General features: G+C 45.7%; 1 long non-coding RNA gene across 1 annotated transcript in view; it reads right to left on the reverse strand.

The window, feature by feature from the left end:
- Positions 1 to 1,480: 1,480 nt before the first annotated feature.
- The window catches only part of LOC139274862 (uncharacterized), a 61,787-nt gene continuing 42,177 nt past the window's right edge, over positions 1,481 to 21,090 (reverse strand). The window contains exons 2-3 of the long non-coding RNA XR_011595632.1: positions 7,207 to 7,306; positions 1,481 to 1,552 (exon numbers count right to left, since the gene is read on the reverse strand). This is a non-coding gene — a long non-coding RNA (uncharacterized lncRNA). The remainder of the gene's footprint in view (positions 1,553 to 7,206; positions 7,307 to 21,090) is intronic.

Genomic DNA, 21,090 nt, shown 5'->3' on the forward strand with positions numbered 1-21,090 from the left:
CCAGGACTTAGCTGTGGGCCGACTCAGTGTCGTAGCCAACCGAAACTCCCAAACTCCCAAACGATGCGCTGCATCCCATCGCTCGATTAGCATCCACAGTTCAACTGATTGGCATCTGCAGCTTACTGGTTTAATGTAGCTGAGGCCAGAGACCTTATTTCAAAGGGGCCTCGGGCATTTACGACGCACCACCCATTTCACACCAGAAACCAGTTAAATATTGCCCCTAGACATCTTAATTGCTAAAACCTATGTGACAGAGAGAGATAAAGAAAGAAAGAGAGTAAAGGCATGAGAAACAGAGACAGAGAAAGACCCAAATTGAGAATACAGTAAATTTCTTTCCTCATTCTAATTTGATTTTTTAAAACCAAGCAGCTTGAATTTTGAAAGCAAGCAGCGCCTCTTTTAGGGAAATGGACATGAAGGAGGAATGAAGGAGGAATGAAGGAAGGAGGAGAGAAGGGAAAAATCTTTAGGGTAAGGGGGGCTCTGAGAGAGTGGGTGGAAGTGGATGAAGGGTTAAGGTTTTGATGATGCTGTGGCTCAGTGGGTAGCGCACTCGCCTCTGAGTTAGAAGGTTGTGGTCTCAAGTCCCACTCCAGGAACTTGAACTCTTAAATCTAGGCTGACACTCCAGTGCAGTGATGAAGGAGCGCTGCACTGTCGGAGGTGCCGTCTTTTGGATGAGACGTTAAACCGAGGCCCCACCTGCTCTCTCAGGTAGGTGTAAAAGAACCCATTGCACTATTTCAAAGAAGAGCAAGGTAGTTATCCCCAGTGTCCTGGCCTATATTTATCCCTCAATCAACATAACCAAAAGAGTTTATCTGGCCATTATTACATTGCTGTTTGTAGAAGCTTGCTGTGTGCAAATTGGATGCCGCATTTCCCACATTACAACAGTGACTACACTCCAAAAGTATTTCATTGGCTGTAAGGCGCTTTGAGATGTCCAGTGGTCATTAAAGGCGCTATATAAATGTAAGTCTTTCTTTCTTTCTATGAGTGACAAGTGAGGAAGGAAGAAGGGAGGATACACGAATTGAGCAGGCAGTTCAAAGGGCAAAATGTGGGTGTAGTGATGGGAGTGAGAATGTGGTAGCAACGGGCGGAGATAGTAGGAATGTGAAGGGGTAGGGGATGTGATGGGAAAGCATGACTGGTTGGGAGAGGGGATGGAACAGATAATCCTGAGGACTGTATTTTCCCTGCAATCTCACCTCAAATGCAGTCTGCAGCCATTGGTCGCTCCTTTTTGGACCATACTACCCAGCAGCTTCCAACCAGAGGAAAAAATCAGAAAAAGGGACAAAAAAGGACAGAGAGACAAGCAAAACGAAAAGCTAGGGGAGAGAAGCAGAAGAGAAGAGAAAGAGAAGAAGAGAAATGGAAGAAGAGAGATGGGGGAAAGACACTACTGGACGTTGACTGGTGTTAGAAAAAGATTCAAATTTGACAGAAAGACACCAACCTTAATCAGCCTAGGCTCTTGTTCTTTATGATGTATGTAGACTGTTTAACAGCTCCATTTAGCTTCATTCATTTCAATCTGAAATTTTGAATTATTGCAGATATATCATTACATATTGTAGACAACAATCTATAAACCTGATTTCCAACCCTTAATCACTAGACCATACTTACAGGAGTTTTCCCTTCCTGCCACTGCTAAAAATACTCAATAATTAAATAACTAAACTTTGACAATACGACTCATTCAAACGAGTTAAGGTAAATTTAGGACTGATGTCAGAAAGTTCTTCACACACAAAGAAAGATCAACACGTGGAATGGATTTCTGGGTAGGGTAGTGGAGGCAGAACCTTTGAACACATTCTACAAACAATTGGATTCCATGTTTGGAGGGTTGTAGGGTCTTCCTGAATGGACAAGTTAAGATGGGCTGAATGGCCTTCCTGCTCTGTATCTATCTTGTGAGCTGGTGAAATACTGCGTTGTGTTCCCTACTTCGCAGCAGGTTCTGCGAAAGATTCCAAGTGGTAATCAGGACCTATTTCTTTATTTGTAGATAAAAATACATTTGCAACTTTAATTTGGGAATAATGAATAGTTATTTCCTGCCTGGTACAAGCCTCAAGCAATAGAGTGAGTGAAATAAGTGCCTCAGTGTCTGCCGGGTCAGCATCACGTTGACTCAAGCAAGCTACCGGCTTCACACTGCTCCTGATTCAACCCAATATGGAAGACCTTGAGATGCAAGGAGAGGAGTGCCATGATCTTGTTCACATTTTTCTTTACTTGCCACAGTAAGTTCATTCAATTATGTGGGAGATTTGGATCCAAATTGTTACTGTAACAAAATTATTGACTTGGTGTCCATTCATGAAGGGGTAAAAATAGAAAGATCATAAATTTATATAACATCTTAGTGCACCCTCATGATGTCCCAAAGCACTTTACAACCAATGGATTACTTTTGAAGTGCTGTCACTATCGTTATGTAGATAAAAACAGTAGCCAATTTGTGCACAGCAATGTCCCGCAAACGGCAAATAAGTGAATGTTTGATGTTGTTATTTGAAGGGGTATGTTGGTCAGGACACTGGGAGAACATTCTGTTATTGGTCAAATTGTAGCATGGGATCTTTTACGTTGATCTGAACAGGCAGACAATGCCTCAGTTTATCATGACAGTACAGCACTATCTCAGTGTGCAAAAGTCCTCCTGCTCCAATGGAAGACCAGCAGAATCCCTCAGGGAATAGGCACTGGTCCGACCATTGGAATTCTGGCAGGATCAGTGCAATAATTGCAGAATTGCAGATTCTTAAGACGAAGGGATAAACAATTTATATTTTCCTGAGCATTTTATTTGAGAAAGATATTCTAATTCAGAATGATTTTGCCACATTTGATTCCTGTATGTAATTGCAATGATTTTTAAATTGAAAATGTTACAGAATTTGAAATACCTGTCGAAACACGCCCCTCAATCATCTGGTAAAAATATCAATCCTTTCTCATTTTTAAGAGATGGTGGGGGCGATTATCATGTTACGCATTGGCGGGAGGCTCAGACCAGTTTCATGGTCGGGCCTCAGCTTAATATCTTGATAGGCAGCTCGCCCATCAAGGATGGGGGAGGGTTTTGAACTGCAGAGGGGCTGCTGCAATTTAAAGGTAGCTTGCACCTCTTAAAGGTGAGGTGTATTACTCCCCATCATGGCCTTCACTGAATTAATCAAACACGAGATCATACAAAACTGGAGATCATCATCAAGCAGCTCTTTATATGTGATTCCCAGTTGACATCAAGTATAACAACAACAATAGCAATCTGTATATACTTGGCCCCTTTAATGTAAGAAATACCCGAAGTCACTTCACAAATAAGGAAAACCATTGCAGAATGAAGAGATTGGGAAGGATAACTGAAAACTTGGCTAAAGAGATGGGATTAGAATAGTTAACTCCAGTGGTAAGACAGGCACCAGCACAAGGAAAAGAACAATGAAAAAAGCATCTATATTTTGGCCATTGTCAAAGTATTTGAGAGAGAATTTGTATTCATCTGGCAACCTGAAATGGAGGCCTCATTATTATGTAAATAAATCATACTAAACTCAGTAGAACCCCCACAGAATTTCTGTGCCATTTGTGCACTGAATTCTACGCAATTGAAATTCTTATGACAATTAAGAAAGAAAAATAATAACTATTATGAAACAGAAGGCTAAAAAAATAGAATTGAGTCACTTGAATGTCTTTTGAGGTGAATAGTTTCAATGCTCAATTGATTAATTTTAGAATAATTTAAAAATTGTTTTAGTGTTTACACTGGGTTTCACACGGCAACATGGAAGCACATTTTCAACCTAACCCACCCCCCCTAGCACCACCAAAGGTAATGAGGATATTTGTGTTTACCCATTAGACCCTATTCTAGCTCTCTTTTTGCCCAATTAATAAGATGGATAACTTTAGAGGAGCATTTAATTTATTCATTACATAAAGAGATTGTAAGAACCCTGTGTCCCCGTCCCCTCGCTGTTCTTTTCAAATTTGGCAAACGTTTCAGATAATATCAAGCACCCTTCCTGGCAATTAGCCCTTTCTGACTAAATCATTTCTGTACAGTTTTTGCATCCATCTGTGAACCTAAGGGAGTACCAGCTTTGAATTTTGCTACTTCACCTACTAAGGAACTTCTACCAGTCTGTGCCATAGGGAATTCGAATCAAGCGTACAGTAAGATGTCCATTAATGTTATAAAATCCTTTTATTTCTAATTCACACAAAGCCGTGCTTTATTTGTTAGAGCTGATGAAAAATTTTGGAAGATTGTCAAGTTATAAAATAAACTGAAGGAATTTGAAAGCTCGTTTTCCCCACTGTTAATGCCTTTCTACGGGGCTAGAATTAACATAAACTATTTGGATACTACATGAGTCAGTCAGGTATTAATGTCGTTGTTAATATTCATTTTCATCTCATTACAAAATATATGGAGCTGATGTGCAGCTATAAAAAAATGGCTGTGGCATGACAGTCAATCTTCCTCCAGGGAATAGGGGACAGTCAATATTCAGTGTATAGTCAGGAAATCAATCAATGCTTTCAAATCCTATTTCTCAGCTTTATTTAATGAAATCAATATATTCGTTGCAGCTTTTCCCAGGAGGAGATGGGTAAAGGTTAGAAGCCAAAAATTAGCCCCCTAAGGTTGTGGAAGGAATGATATAATGTCACAAATGGTTTATAATTTATAAAAACTATTACATATTATAAAGAGCCTAGTCCAGAGGCTCGCAGGTGTTGTACAGACCAGGAAGGAATGTAGTTTGATCCCTGGTCTGTGTTGGTTTGGTTGATATCTGCCAGTGCATTGGCAGAAGTACTATAAGAGGCCTCAGTATCCCTAGTCTAGGAAGAGAGGTAAAATCAGTCAGGACTCCCGATTGCGATAAGGTGACTCTTGGTGGAAAATGCACATGTGTTAATGATGGGTGGAAACATGATCAGGCTCATCTGTGATGACCGTTCCGGTGAATAACCTGCCAATGCATACAATTAATGTAAGTGCCTGTAATGTATTTGATTCATGGGTTCTTTGCTTAAGAATTCAAAGCAACACATTGCTATTAAGATCTAATTGGTTTATTAATCAAGGTTTAACAATCACACTACACATTACCAGTTCATCCACGAGGCTCACAACTGCATACCTCATCGTGGATGACCCAGACCCACTGACTGGGGTTTTATTGAGTCTTGTGAACATCACGTGACTGGCTAAGCCATCATCATTATCATAGGCTGTCCCTCGTATCGAGGATGACTTGCTTCCACGCCAAAAAGGGATGAGTTCGCAGGTGTTTCAATGAAGGACCTAATATTCCAGGTCCCAAACTACATGTTGAAGGGTGGAAGATGCCTGTGTGTGGATTTTTTTTAACGTGTAGTGGCCGTTGCACACCAGCCACCACACGGGCTTGACAGAGCTAAAGGTCTTGGTCCAGTGGTAAGAATTAACCAAGACGACTGGTGACCAGCTCCACTGCACGGACCTAGTGTGCACACATATTTCAGTGTGGGCTGGCTCATGCAGCCCCTGGGCCCATGCCTCTTCTTGGCCCCATAACTCACGCCTCTCCTGGGCCCTGATCATGTCGCTCTACGAACACTCGCCACTCCTGCGCCCCAATCTCGCTGCTCCTGCTGTACCGGCCCATGCTCCAATCAGCGACCTGGACCTTGGTGACGTCCAATCCAATCGCCCTCTTCACAGCCGTCACTCTCCAGCGCGCGCTGTACCTTGGATTGGTACGCTCCTTTGAAGGCCCCGACCTGCCGATGGTCCTTGCAGGTCGAGGCTGCCGCACTAAATGCTGGGTCGGGCCACACGCTGCTCCTTTGAACCAGTCACAATGCAACAGCTCTACAAACCTGTGAGTATATTTACAGGTGCATATATTACACTGCCCATGAGTTAAAGAAGGGGAAATGAGCCAGGTTCCTGCTCCTAATAAATATTAAGCCACCCCTATAGGAAAGGCTCATGTTTAGACAGGATTAGATATAGGTATGATGCAGAATGCGATAAATAGCCTGTCAATACTCACTGTCAAGGCTCGTACATGAATTTTTGTCAGAACATTAAATTATAAATATATATTTTTTTATAAATCCCTGCCCCAGAGTAGCAGTCTTGCTCTTCTTGGGCCTGCAAATATAAATAGAAACTTACCTTCTTGGCTCCTCTTCACCTGAACCACAAGCTGAAACCGTGCAGTACTTGCATGGAGCACACTCCGCCCAGTTGAATCCTAAAATGGCAATTGTGTCCTTTGTATGTCATAAAACCCTGCTTTGGGTATTAAGGCGACCTACAGCCTGACTCAGGCAGGCCCTCTGGACGCCAATGATAGGCCCTTGGTCACACTGCCGGCGGGAATGGGGTGGTAAGTCATAACGCATCATTTCCGGGCATTACTACTGCCATGCGGGAGGCCACAGAATTTTCCCCTATGAAAGAAAGGGTGGGAAGAGATCAGCAGGTACATGTCTTAGGAGCAGCACAAAAAAAACATAAAAAGACTCTGTGCTAGATTTTACACTTTTGTGCTTATCGCCCAAAAATGGGCGTTATTTCCGGCGTGGGTGGTAAAAATGGGTTTTCAGATCGCCGGCTTCTCGCCCATTCTCAAAGCACCTAGTCTCCATTTTTGAAATTGGGCGTTATCGCGAGCGATGTGAAATGGGCGGTAGCGTTAAATATCACTGACCTTCTGCCGTAAAGTGTCGCCGTCCTGAGCAATGGCATGGCAATGCTTGATTCCCGTGATTCAGGAGGTCAAAGGTCATCATGATATGCGCAGAAGAGGAGACAGAGAGAGAGGGAGCTGAGAGGGACTGAAGGCGTGTCTTGGTGTGGTGTGGCTGCTTTGGGAGGAAGGAGGGAGACTTTAGAGCTTCACAGCAAATAGGGAAACAAAAATTAGCTGTTACCAGCCACATATTTGCCCGATTTTGGCCTATAATGGAGGGAGAGGAGTAGGCACCACAGCACGTTGTGGAGACTGATGCTGGAGAGAGCAGTGAGGTGGGAGAGGAGCACACTGGAGGGGGCAAAAGAGCGAGAAGGTTCTCGGACGAGGCAAATGCCTCCCTCCTGCAGGAGGTTGAGTTACGCTGGGGTGATTTGACACAGGGAGGGCGTGGAAGCCCACCCCAAAGACCTACCAGAAGATATGGACCGAGATAGCAGAGGTGGTCTCATCGGTGACCAACGAGGTGCGTGAGGGCAACCAATGCCGCAAACGATGGAACAACCTTGTGGGATCTGCAAGAGTAAGTATTACATTGATTTACTTGTACTTATGTATTTATATAATTTGATTTGTAACAGTCATGAGTGACTATCAGCAGATGTGAGGTCTTCCACTTTTACCAGGAATGTTTTACTCAAAGCCTGCGGTCACGGTGCACGTCTTCAGGTAAAGAATGATAATTATCATAATAATCATGATTACATCTGTCAGTTATGTGTTGTATTAGTCTCTGTGACAGTACCTAGCAATGATCTCACGCAATGATCTCATGTCACCTTTTACAGAAGAAGCTATCGACAATGAGGTCCGTGCAGAGGCGAACGGGTGGGGGGGCCACCAGTCCCCAGCGACATCATGGAGGAGCGGGTGTTCGCACTCGTAGGGAGGCATACCCGGACAGCGACGGAAGCATCTGCAGACCCTGAAGTGATGACACGTGAGTAAAGCTCACACCATTGCGTGATGTAAAGGCAATAGATGCCACACCCACTCATATCCAAACAATCATATACGATAGATGATTTCTAAAATTGTCATTGAAATAATGCTGGCCTGATGAAAATCATTGCAATGCAATGTATTGATGGTCATGAAATGTGATGTCTGTGATGATTTTGAGAGCAGTAATGCTTTTGTCGTGCATATGCTGTGTGTAGCACTGGACTGACCTTGTGACCCTAGCACCCCCTTCTCCTCTAATAACCTCATTTATGTTTTGCAGCTCAGCCAGCAGCGCGGTCCCAGGCAAGACCACAGAGGCCAGAAGCTGGGGACGCGGGGCCCGACTCTCCAGACGATCCTACATCTGGGGGGATGGGAATCTATGCAGGGAGACAGAGGGAAGTAAAATGGGGGTAGAAGCAAAAGGTAGAAAGGAGATAAGGAAAAGTGGACGGCAGAGAAATCAAAGGCAAAAATCAAAAAGGGCCACATTACAACTTAATTCTAAAAGGACAAAGAGTGTTAAAAAAACAAGCCTGAAGGCTCTGTGTCTCAATGCGAGGAGCATTCGTAATAAGGTGGATGAATTAACTGCGCAGATAGCTGTTAACGGATATGATGTAATTGGGATTACGGAGACATGGCTCCAGGGTGACCAAGGCTGGGAACTCAATGTCATGTGTCTTACATTATTATATATAACTGTATCCTAACATGCTATACATGACTGTAATAAGATATGAGCTATAACCACCAGCATACCTTACCACCAGGGGTGCACTTGCAAGAGACAGGTATATAAGGACAGGTCTCAGACAAGTGCAGCATTCCAGAGCTGTGAAATAATGGTGCAGGTCCAGAGTGACCTTGACTTCACTACATGCCTCGTGTCAATCTGTACTGAGGGGACAGGACTTTACAGTGGCGACGAGTTACGGGATTACAGAATCCACAGAATGGCGAACAATGGATCAGATGAAAAGTACAATGCGGGAGACAATTGGGAGGACTTTATAGAAAGGCTCCAGCAAAGCTTTGTAGCCAAAGACTGGTTAGGCGACGATAAGGCAGACAAGAGAAGAGCCCATCTCTTGACCAGCTGTGGCTCGAAAACATACGCTTTAATGAAGGATCTGTTGGCACCCGAGAAACCAGCAAGCAAATCGTTTGAAGAAATGAGCACACTGGTAAGAGACCATCTGAAGCCAGCGAGCAGCCTACACATGGCCAGACACAGGTTCTACAACTACAGGCGCTGTGTGGGCCAGAGCATATCCGACTTCGTGGAGGAACTTCGGAGGTTGGCTAGTTTATGTGAGTTCTCCGATGAACTGAGGAGAGAAATGCTGAGAGACTTTTTCACTGAAGGAATAGGCCATGCAGGCATATTCCGAAAGCTCATAGAGACCAAGAACCTGACCTTAGAGGCAGCAGCACTGGTTGCACAGACATTCTTGGTAGGGGAAGAAGAAACGAGGTTGATTTACAATGCAGGTACGACAACTAACGAAATATCGGAACAAGAAGTTCACAGCACTAAATAAGCTGCTACCCCCACACACAGACAAAACCAGGAGAACAGGCTCTCAACAGCAGGCAGAAGCCATCAAGGGCCACAGGAATGGCCGTTCACACCTCATCAACCCACAATGCGAGCAATCAACTACAAACTGAGAGAAGCTCAAGAGAGATCAGCCAGATGCAGCTCATTCTTTGGGAACACTTTGAACAATGGAACAGGTCTGTGCTGGAGGTGTGGGGGTGGGCAGTCGTCAAGGGGATGTCGATTTCAGCAGGCTGTTTGCAGAAATTGTGAATATACAGGGCATTTGGCCCGCATGTGCAAAAAAATGGCAGCTCGGCTGGTATACGAATCGGATGGGTCGGAAAGCGGACCAGAAGATGGTGGGGACAGTACCCGGGACACCGATGTACAGTGGGTCAACACGATCAATGGCCATTGGTCCTACAACAGGACGCCTCCTATAATGATGAGGGTCCTACTCAACGGGATATCTGTCAACATGGAGCTGGATACGGGAGCGAGTCAATCTCTCATGGGCGCTCAACAATTTGAACAACTGTGGCCACACAAAAGAGACAGACCAAAACTCACAAGGGTCGACACCAAACTAAGGACCTATACCAAAGAAATCGTACCAGTCCTCGGCAGCGCCATGCTCTCTGTCACTCACAAAGGATAAGTGAACCGACTTCCCCTATGGATTGTCCCCGGAGACTCCCCAGCACTGCTGGGGAGAAGCTGGCTGGCAAAACTAAACTGGAAATGGGATGATGTCCATGCCTTGTCATTAGAGGAACGGACTTCCTGCTCAACAGTTATAAAGCGATTTGAACATCTTTTTCAGCCAGGTGTGGGCACTTTCAAAGGGGCCAAAGTCAAAATCTACATCACACAGGATGCTAGACCGGTCCATCACAAGGCCAGAGCTGTACCCTATGTGATGAGGGAAAAGATTGAACACGAACTAGATAGGCTTCTGCGGGAAGGCATTATATAATCTGTGGAATTTAGCGACTGGGCAAGTCCCATCGTCCCAGTCATGAAGCCTGATGGATCCGTATGAATCTGTGGGGACTACAAATCTACCATAAACAGAGTCTCCCTACAGGACCAGTACCCGCTGCCCAGAGCAGAGGACTTATTTGCCACATTGGCTGGAGGTAAACTTTTCTCAAAATTAGACCTCACATCTGCGTATATGACGCAAGAATTGACCGAGGAATCCAAGCTACTCACCACCATCAACACACATCGAGGCCTTTTCATGTACAATCGATGCCCATTCGGCATCAGGTCGGCAGCTGCCATATTCCAGCGCAACATGGAGAGTCTGCTCAAGTCCATCCGGGGGACGGTTGTATTTCAAGACGACATACTCATCATGGGCAGGGACACCGACTCCCATCTCCGTAATTTGGAGGAAGTACTAAAGCGGTTGGATCGGGTAGGCCTACGAGTCAAGAAATCCAAGTGCCTGTTTCTCGCACCCGAGGTTGAATTTTTGGGCAGAAGGATTGCCGCTGATGGAATCCGCCCAACAGAGTCCAAACCAGAAGCAATTCGCCTGGCACCCAGGCCCCGGAATGTCTCAGAACTGCGCGCCTTTCTCGGGCTACTCAATTACTTTGGGAACTTTATGCAGAACTTAAGCACGCCAATGGTGCCTCTCCACATGCTACTCAGGAAGGGGCGCGATTGATTTTGGGGGGACGCCCAGGAACGCGCCTTCAATAAGGCACGCAACCTTCTGTGTTCCAACAGTGTTTTGACTTTCTTTGACCCAGATAAAAAGCTAGTTCTCACATGCGATGCGTCAGCGTATGGGGTCGGGTGTGTTTTGCAACATGTCAACAGTGCGGGCAAATTATAACCCATAGCTTATGCCTCCAGGTCACTTTCGCGGGTGAAGCGCGGGTACGGAATGGTAGGGAAGGAGGCACTCGCGTGCGTGTACGGTGTCAAAAAGATGCACCAATACCTTCTCGGGGCCAAGTTCGCGTTAGAAACCGACCACAAGCCCCTCACGTCCCTCCTATCCGAGAGCAAGGCAATAAACACCAACGCCTCGGCGCGAATTCAATGGTGGGCACTCATGCTGGCATCCTACGACTATACCATAAGGCACAGACCAGGCACAGACAACTGTGCTGACGCGTTCAGCAGGCTACCCCTGGCGACCATGGAAGGGTCTGACGAACAGGACTGTGAGATAGTCATGGCAATCAATGCCTTTGAGTCCACAGGTTCACCCATGACGGCTCGCCAAATCAGAGCCTGGACGGCCAGCGACCCCATGTTATCCTCAGTAAAAAGATGTGTCCTAACCAGTGACTGGGCAGAGGCTCACGGTGCCTGCCCCAAGGAATTCAAACCCTTTCACAGGCGCATGCATGAGCTATCACTACAAGCAGACTGCCTGATCCGGGGCAGGCGAGTAGTCATGCCTCTTTGAGGCAGAGAGGCATTTGTCTGGGAGCTCCACCGCAAGCACCCGGGGATCGTTCTCATGAAGGCCATAGCCAGATCCCACGTCTGGTGGCCTGGTTTTGACGCGGACTTGGAGCTCTGCGTCCGAAGGTGCACCATTTGTGCCCAACTCAGCAATGATCCCAGGGAGGCTCCGCTGAGCCCCTGGCCCTGGCCAACCAAACCGTGGTCGCGGGTGCATGTAGACTATGCGGGCCCATTCATGGGCAAAATGTTCCTCGTAGTTGTCGATGCATTTTCAAAGTGGATCGAATGCACCATTTTAAACTCGAGCACAACCTCCACCACTGTGGAGAGCCTCGCAACCATGTTTGCAATGCACGGAATCCCTGACATATTGGTCAGTGACAATGGTCCGTGCTTCACCAGCGCAGAATTACAGGACTTTATAATTGACCACAGCATAAATCATGTCAAGACGGCACCATTCAAGCCGGCCTCCAACGGCCAGGCGGAGAGAGCAGTGCAAATCATTAAACAAGGCATGCTTAAAATCCAAGGTCCCACGCTGTAGGGTCGCCTGTCGCGACTGCTGCTGGCATACAGATCTCGTCCGCACTCACTGACTGGGATCCCCCCCCGCGCAACTGTTGATGAAAAGGACTTTAAAAACAAGGCTCTCATTAATCCTCCCAGACATGCACGAAATTGTTGAGGCAAAGCGCCGTAAGCTGACTGAGTACCATGACAGAAATTCGAGGGGGAGATGGAATGAGATAGGGGACAAAGTGTTTGTACTAAACAGGGGTCCCAAATGGCTTGCAGGGACAGTAACGGGCAAGGAAGGAAACAGGCTACTGGTAGTACAAATGGACAATGGCAAAACCTGCCGGAGGCATGTAGACCAAGTCAAAAGCAGATTTACCAACAATACTGCGGAACCAGAGGCAGACTACAATGTGGAACTCGCACCACACCTGGTGGACAGACAGAGGGAACAACCTGAGGAAAGGGCAATCCCAACAGACAGCCCAGGCGAGTCAACAACAATCACACCAATCGAAACAGACAGCCCAGGCGAGATATCAGCAACCACACCCAAAGAAAAACAGACACCAAGGCAAACAACTGAACCACAACTCAGACGCTCCACGCGAGAGCGTAGACCACCTGAGAGACTGAATCTATAAAGACAATAAGACCTTGGGGGAGGGTGATGTCATGTATCTTACATTGTTATATATAACTGTATCCTAACATGCTATACATGATTGTAATAAGATATGACCTGTAACCACCAGCATACCTTACCACCAGGGGTGCACTTGCAAGAGACAGGTATATATGGACGGGTCACAAGGAAAGTGCAGCATTCCAGAGCTGTGAAATAAAGGTGCAGGTCCAGAGTGACCTTGACTTCACTGCATGCCTCGTGTGAATCTGTACTGAGGGGACAGGACTTTGCACTCAACATCCAGGGGTATTCAATATTCAGGAAGGATGGACAGAAAGGAAAAGGAGGTGGGGTAGCGGCTGGTTAAAGAGGAGATTAACGCAATAGTAAGGAAGGACATTAGCTTGGATGATGTGGAATCTGTATGTGTAGAGCGGCGCAACACCAAAGGGCAGAAAACGCGAGTGGAAGTTGTGTACAGACCACCAAACAATAGTAATGAGATTGGGGATTGCATCAAACAAGAAATTAGGGATGCGTGCAATAAAAGGTATAGCAGTTATCATGGATGACTTTAATCTGTATATAGATTGAACTAACCAAACTGGTAGCAATACGGTGGAGGAGGATTTCCTGGAGTGTATAAAGGATGGTTTTCTAGACCAATATGTCGAGGAACCAACTAGAGAATTGACCATCCTAGACTGGGTATTGTGTAATGAGAGAGGATTAATTAGCAATCTTGTTGTGCGAGGTCCCTTGGGGAAGAATGACCATAATATGGTAGAATCCTTCATTAAGATGGAGAGTGACACAGTTAATTCAGAGACTAGAGTCCTGAACTTAAAGAGAGGTAACTTCAATGGTACGAGACGTGAATTCGCTAGGATAGACTGCCGAATGATACTTAAAGGGTTGATGGTGGATAGGCAAAGGCAGACATATAAAGATCACATGGATGAACTTCAACAATTGTACATCCCTGTCTGGCGTAAAAAATAAAACAGGGAAGGTGGCTCAACCGTGGCTAACAAGGGAAATTAAGGATAGTGTTAAAACCAAGGAAGAGGCATATAAATTGGCCGGAAAAAGCAGCAAACCTGAGGACTGGGAGAAATTTAAAATTCAGCAGAGGAGGACAAAGGGTTTAATTAGGAGGGGGAAAATAAAATATGAGAGGAAGCTTGCAGGGAACATAAAAACTGACTGCAAAAGCTTCTATAGATAGGTGAAGAGAAAAAGATGCGTGAAGACAAATGTAGGTCCCTTGCAGTCAGAATCAGGTGAATTTATAATGGGGAACAAAGAAATGGCAGACCAATTGAACAAATACTTTGGTTCTGTCTTCACTAAGGAAGACACAAATAACCTTCTGGAAATACTAGGGGACCGAGGGTCTAGCGAGAAGGAGGGACTGAAGGAAATCCTTATTCGTCAGGAAATTGTATTAGGGAAATTGATGGGACTGAAGGCCGATAAATCCCCAGGGCCTGATAGTCTGCATCCCAGAGTACTTAAGGAAGTGGCCCTAGAAATAGTGGATGCATTAGTGGTCATTTTCCAATATTCTATAAACTCTGGATCAGTTCCTATGGATTGGAGGGTAGCTAATGTAACCCAACTTTTTAAGAAAGGAGTGAGAGAGCAAACAGGGAATTATAGCCCGGTTAGCCTGACATCGGTAGTGGGGAAAATGTTGGAATCAATTATTAAAGATGTAATAGCAGCGCATTTGGAAAGCAGTGACAGGATCGGTCCAAGTCAGAATGGATTAATGAAAGGGAAATCATGCTTGACAAATCTTCTAGAATTTTTTTGAGTAGAGTGGACAAGGGAAAACCAGTGAATGTGGTGTATTTGGACTTTCAAAAGGCTTTTGACAAGGTCCCACATAAGAGATTAGTGTGTAAAACTAAAGCACATAGTATTGGGGGTAATGTATTGATGTGGATAGAGAACTGGTTGGCAGACAGGAAGCAAAGAGTAGGAATAGACGAGTACTTTTCAGAATGGCAGGCAGTGACTAGTGGGGTACCGCAAGGTTCAGTGCTGGGACCCCAGCTATTTACAATATACATTAATGATTTAGACGAAGGAATTGAATGTAATATCTCCAAGTTTGCAGATGACACGAAGCTGGGTGGCAGTGTGAGCTGTGAGGAGGATGCTAAGAGGCTGCAGAGTGACTTGGACAGGTTAGGTGAGTGGGCAAATGCATGGCAGATGCAGCATAATGTAGATAAATATGAGGTTATCCACTTTGGTGGCAAAAGCAGGAAGGCAGAATATGATCTGAATGGTGACAGATTCGGAAAAGGGGAGGTGCAACGAGACCTGGGTGCCATGGTACATCAGTCATTGAAAGTTGGCATGCAGGTACAGCAGGCGGTGAAGAAGGCAAATGGCATGTTGACCTTCATAGCGAGAGGACTTGAGTACAGGAGCAGGGAGGTCTTACTGCAGATGTACAGCACCTTGATGAGGCCACACCTTGAATATTATGTACAGTTATGGTCTCCTAATCTGTAATCTGAGGAAGGACATTCTTGCTATTGAGGGAGTGCAGCGAAGGTTCAGCAGACTGATTCCCGGGATGGCAGGACTGACATATGAAGAAAGGATCGACTGGGCTTATATTCACTGGAATTTAGAAGAATGAGAGGGGATCTCATAGAAACATATAACATTCTGACAGGATTGGACAGGTTAGATGCAGGAAGAATGTTCCCGATGTTGGGGAAGTTCAGAACCAGGGGTCACATAGAAACATAGAAACATAGAAAATAGGTGCAGGAGTAGGCCATTCGGCCCTTCTATCCTGCACTGCCATTCAATGAGTTCATGGCTGAACATGCAACTTCAGTACCCCACTCCTGCTTCCTCGCCATACCCCTTGATCCCCCTAGTAGTAAGGACTTCATCTGACTCCTTTTTGAATATATTTAGTGAATTGGCCTCAACAACTTTCTGTGGTAGAGAATTCCACAGGTTCACCACTCTCTGGGTGAAGAAGTTTCTCCTCATCTCGGTCCTAAATGGCTTACCCCTTATCCTTAGACTGTGACCCCTGGGTCTGGACTTCCCCAACATTGGGAACATTCTTCCTGCATCTAACCTGTCTAAACCTGTCAGCATTTTAAATGTTTCTTTGAGGTCCCCTCTCATTCTTCTGAACTTCAGTGAATACAAGCCCAGTTGATCCAGCCTTTCTTGATAGGTCAATCCCGCCATCCCGGGAATCAGTCTGGTGAACCTTCGCTGCACTCCCTCAATAGCAAGAATGTCCTTCCTCAAGTTAGGAGACCAAAATTGTACACAATACTCCAGGTGTAGCCTCACCAAGGCCCTGTACAACTGTAGTAACACCTCCCTGCCCCTGTACTCAAATCCCCTCGCTATGAAGGCCAACAAGCCATTTGCTTCCTTAACCGCCTGCTGTACCTGCATGCCAACCTTCAATGACTGATGTACCATGACACCCAGATCTCGTTGCACCTCCCCTTTTCCTAATCTGTCACCATTCAGATAATAGTCTGTCTCTCTGTTTTTACCACCAAAGTCGATAACCTCACATTTATCCACAGTCTAAGGATAAGGGGTAAGCCAATTAGGACCGAGATGAGGAGAAACCTCTTCACTCAGAGAAATGTGAACCTGTGGAATTCGCTACCACAGAAAGTTGTTGAGGCCAGTTTAATAAATATATTCAAAAGGCAGTTAGATATGGCCCTTACGCCTAAAGGGATCAAGGAGTATGGAGAGAAAGCAGGCATGTGGTACTAAAGTTTCAAAAAAGATCAGCCATGATCATATTGAATGGTGGTGCAGGCTCGAAGGGCTGAATGGCCTACTCCTGCACCTATTTTCTATGTTTCTATGGTGATGAGGAGCTCCGATTCTTGCCCGTCAATCCGCTGGGTCTGTTCTCCACGGATGAGAGCGCTGACTTCGAGGATCCTGCATCGCCATGCTCCAGAAGCCATTCCTCCCCAAGGCCATCTAGTGGTCCTCCGGTCACTGGAGGTACAGGCCCCAAGCACCTCGCCACAGGGCACTCCATTTGTCCCCAGGACGGCGCCGACTCCGTGGAGGCCTCGTGGAAGCGGCCAGTCTGGTCCACGAGCGCCACATGAGAGTATAGTGATGGTACAATTGTCCAGGAGGACTGTAGACATTGGTGACCAGCTCATCAAAGCATTGGGGGGCATATCCCGACAGCTGGCCACCATGACTGATTACATTCCGCGGATGGCTGAGGCCCTGGAGGCGATAGCCAGGAACACTGCTGGCACAGGCCTCCCAGTGGTCTAGAGCACGGCATTCCACCCCTAGGTTCCGCACCACCAGTGTGAACGACAGATGAGAGCAAGGACCAAGATCCCGCTTCTGCATTAGAGAATGTTATCTCTTTGGCACCCCCCGCTCCCATACCCATCCAACCACTGGTTCTGCCCTCATCCCCCCCAATGAGGCACTGCCTAAGGAGCTCCTCGGCCACGCGCTGTGGAGCGAGGAGGGGAATTTGTAGAGGTGGGGAGGAGGGGTGAAGGAAAGTGAGGTGCATGTCCGCAGGTGATGGCTGTGTTATATCTTCATCTGGGTGTATGCAATTTATAGTAATGATGGAGGGAGGAGACCATCCTCCTGCTTTGCCTTTGTATTCTGTGTTGCTGGACACGTTGAACATTTGATTGATGTCAAAGGTGGAAAAAGTGGGGTGTGGGCGGGGGTTGGGTGTTATTGCCTGTGATACTTATGATTTCAGACCAATGTTGGTATAAAAATGTTTTTATTGAACATAACCTTGTTGCGCATTGTCTCAGATAGCTGGACCATTACACACAGGTGATTCCTTAACATGAAAGTTTAAATAAAACTTAACTTCAATCAACGTAAACTTTAACTGGCACCAAGGTGATGGGCACCATTGATGTCTGAGCTGCACACACAAAGCAGTGTGTCAGTGTTTTCACTCACAGCAACCTTCTTTCAGGCAAATTGTTCAGATATCAGCTCCTCACGCAAGAGTTTTGCAGCTATGTAGACACCACGGGCCCTTTCCTGCGGTCTGGAGGGGGTCGTGGGCATGGTTGCATAGCCAGCCTGATTTTTTGGCCCTAGATCAGCATCCAGCCCCTCGTCGTCCTCTACCTCTCTCTCCTGAAGTGGAGCATCAGTCCCTTCTGGCAATTCTTGGCCCCTCCTGATAACCAGGTTGTACAGCTTGGAGCACACGACCACGAATTTACCTACTTGCTCAGGGTTGTATTGTAGCTCCCCTCCTGAGTGGTCCAGACATCTGAAGCGCTGCTTAAGCAGTTATCATTTTCTGGATCACATTTCACGTGTCTCTGTGGCTCCGGTTGTATCGCTTCTCGGCCTCGGTGTGAGTGTCACGCAGGGGGGTCATCAGCCAGGTAGCTAGGCCATATCAGTTATCACCAAGCATCCAGCATTGTCCTTGTGTTCTCGCGCAGGATGTGAGCCTCATCGAAGCCCGGGCATTTGGCATTCACCGTCATGATGATCTGGTTGTGGTCAACAACTAGTTGGACCTTCAGGGAGTGAAATCCTTTTCTGTTACGAAAATGTTCTGGGTCCTGAGAAGCATGGCCGCATGGCGATGTGAGTGCACTGTGTAGCTCCTGGGGAACCCTGGGGAACCTAGCAATGCTTCAGTCCTGTATGTGTGGGGTGTCTATGGTCTGGCCCTCCTCCTCATTCTTGCACATCTTAAATTGGGGACATAATGATGTGCATCACACATTGAGCCATCTGCACTCTGCAGCATCTGTGTAATAATCGATGCAGGCTGAGAAATGAAAGTACAATAGCGATTGATCAGAAGCAATAATTTCCTCACTGAAATATACCTAGAGTAAACCTCCAATAATCCAGAGTCTGAAAATATGTCTCTTGAGATGGTCACTTCACCGGAGAAGAACTCCAGAGTCAATGCAAACTCCCCCGAAGTTGAAGCAGCCTTTTGAATGAAGCGACCTGTGATTTTAAAAATGGCAGCCACACCACTGGCTTTAGTTCAGAACAGTTCCACTTTTTATGGGTGGTTTTTTGGGCGAACGATATGTGTGCGAGGTGGTGAAAGTGACGCTGGACGATCTCCTGGGCGTTAGTTTCGCCAAATATGGACTTTACAATAAAAAAAAATGGGCGGGCAGTATTACTGAATCTCGGCGCTAATTCCGTGCGGAATGTAACGCTGGGCAATATTATGGCCGTTGATTTCGCCCACTCTGACGATTCCGCCCCAAAAAAATGGGCTGGCGGTCTTATTTTTTCCTGGCGTTAAGTACATGGGGAAAATAACGCTCGGCGATAAGATTCCGAAAAATACCCGTCAGTTTCCATTTTGTGGATAAATGGGCGATATATGGGCGTTATACGTCATTTCAGCAGTAAAATGGGCGTTAAGTAGGCGTTGAGCATGCAAAAAAAGTGGGAAGTCTAGCCCTCTGATACTTCTTTTTCAAATCTCTAATGTAATCAAGGAAAGCTCCAGGAAACCACAGCAGGCAGCCTCTAACTCCTCCTCATCCCAGCTAACTAGCAATTTACCCTTTATAATAGGAATTGTCCACTTTACATACATTTGCCCATTTGTGTTTCAAAATTGCAGTTGGGGTCCTGCGATGGTAGATGGCATTGATTTGTCTATTTAAAGGGGATGCTCTTGGTTTGTTTGCTATTCATTTGGAACCTGGGGTAAGTGGGAGTGTACTCCCATCATTCCTCTTAAATGTTTGGATTTTAAAGGCACGTTAATATAGCAGAATGTTGCAATTCTACCACATTTAACATGTCCAATAAATTAAGAAAACAAACATGAGGGAATGGGTTAACTCTTTGCCATTCCTGGTACGTTCTGTTCAATTAAATCTAAATCTCTGGGCTGGAGTATTTCTTTTAACTACAGTGGCACCAAGTCTAGATAACACCATTTTGTATAACACCACGAGCCAGGATCTGATGCACACGATCAAAAAATGGCCCTGGTTTTCCCCACGAGCCTGCGCACCAAAGGAGTGATACCAGCCGCCTGACAGCAATAGGCATACATCGTCATCTTGTGTCAGAATGTAACAGCCCACATGGAACGGGCACTCAGTGCAGCCGTTCTGTGAGTTAAATACAAGAGAACAATCAGCTGTTCACTTAGTTCATTATATGTAGAAGCACACTGTCCTCGAAATTAGTCTCTATTGCAAAAAGGGTGTTCATATGCAATCGATTTTTGCAAAGGGAGCCTCAAACAGGCATTAGGCCCACTACTTACACCTTTACGCCTACAGAGGAGCCTTTACCAATAAGGCGGGCTGTGCACTTCCAGCACTGAATGAGCGTGGATGCTGCTCACCATTTTGGACCCTTAGGTGCCCGTTTTATGTCTGTAAAATGGGTGCAGCACAATCTAATTTCCAGGCTAATACATTTTGAGTAGATCAAGCAGGGCTGCCACATCACAACACATTTCACAGGCATAATTACTGACTTATTGAACTATGGTGATCACATATAGTAGTTATTAGAACTTACTTAATCACTTATCACCTGCAAAACTAGACTAAACAGCCTGCCCAATTAGGATTAGTGTCTCCTACAAATTAAAACTGTAAAGTCTTTTGATTGGTTTGTACTGCAGTAAAATTAACCTCTTTATCATTTTGTAAGACAGCAGTGGTTGACTGGCATGTTATCACATTCTGATCTGAATTGGCCTCTTATATATATATAAAAGACGTTCATGTCAGATAACATGCCACTGGAGATGTGGGAGAACGCAATTATTTAATCTGGTGCTGCAATTTCAATTATTTTGATCTTAATTTGAATAAAGTTGAAGATAAATGTTAAAATAATTCAAATTTTCTCCTCTCCTTTCCTGAAAAAAGAAAAGAAAGACTTATGTAGTGTCTTTCAATGACCTCTAGATGTCCCAGAGGGCTTTACAGCCATTGAAGTATTTTTGAAGTGTAGTCACTGTTGTAATGTAGGGAATGTGGCAGCCAATCTGTGCAAGCAAGGTCCCACAAACAGCAATGCAATAATGATCAAATAGTCTGGTTTAGTGATGTTGGTTAAGGGATAACTATTGACCAGGACACTGGGCAGAACCCCCTGCTCTTCTTCAAGTAATTCCCTGGGATCTTTCACGTCCACCTGAGAGGGTAGACGGGCCCTCGGATTAACAGCTCATTTGAAAGACAGCA

Source organism: Pristiophorus japonicus, chromosome 10 (genome assembly GCF_044704955.1).
Source record: "Pristiophorus japonicus isolate sPriJap1 chromosome 10, sPriJap1.hap1, whole genome shotgun sequence".
Lineage (NCBI taxonomy): Eukaryota > Metazoa > Chordata > Chondrichthyes > Pristiophoridae > Pristiophorus > Pristiophorus japonicus.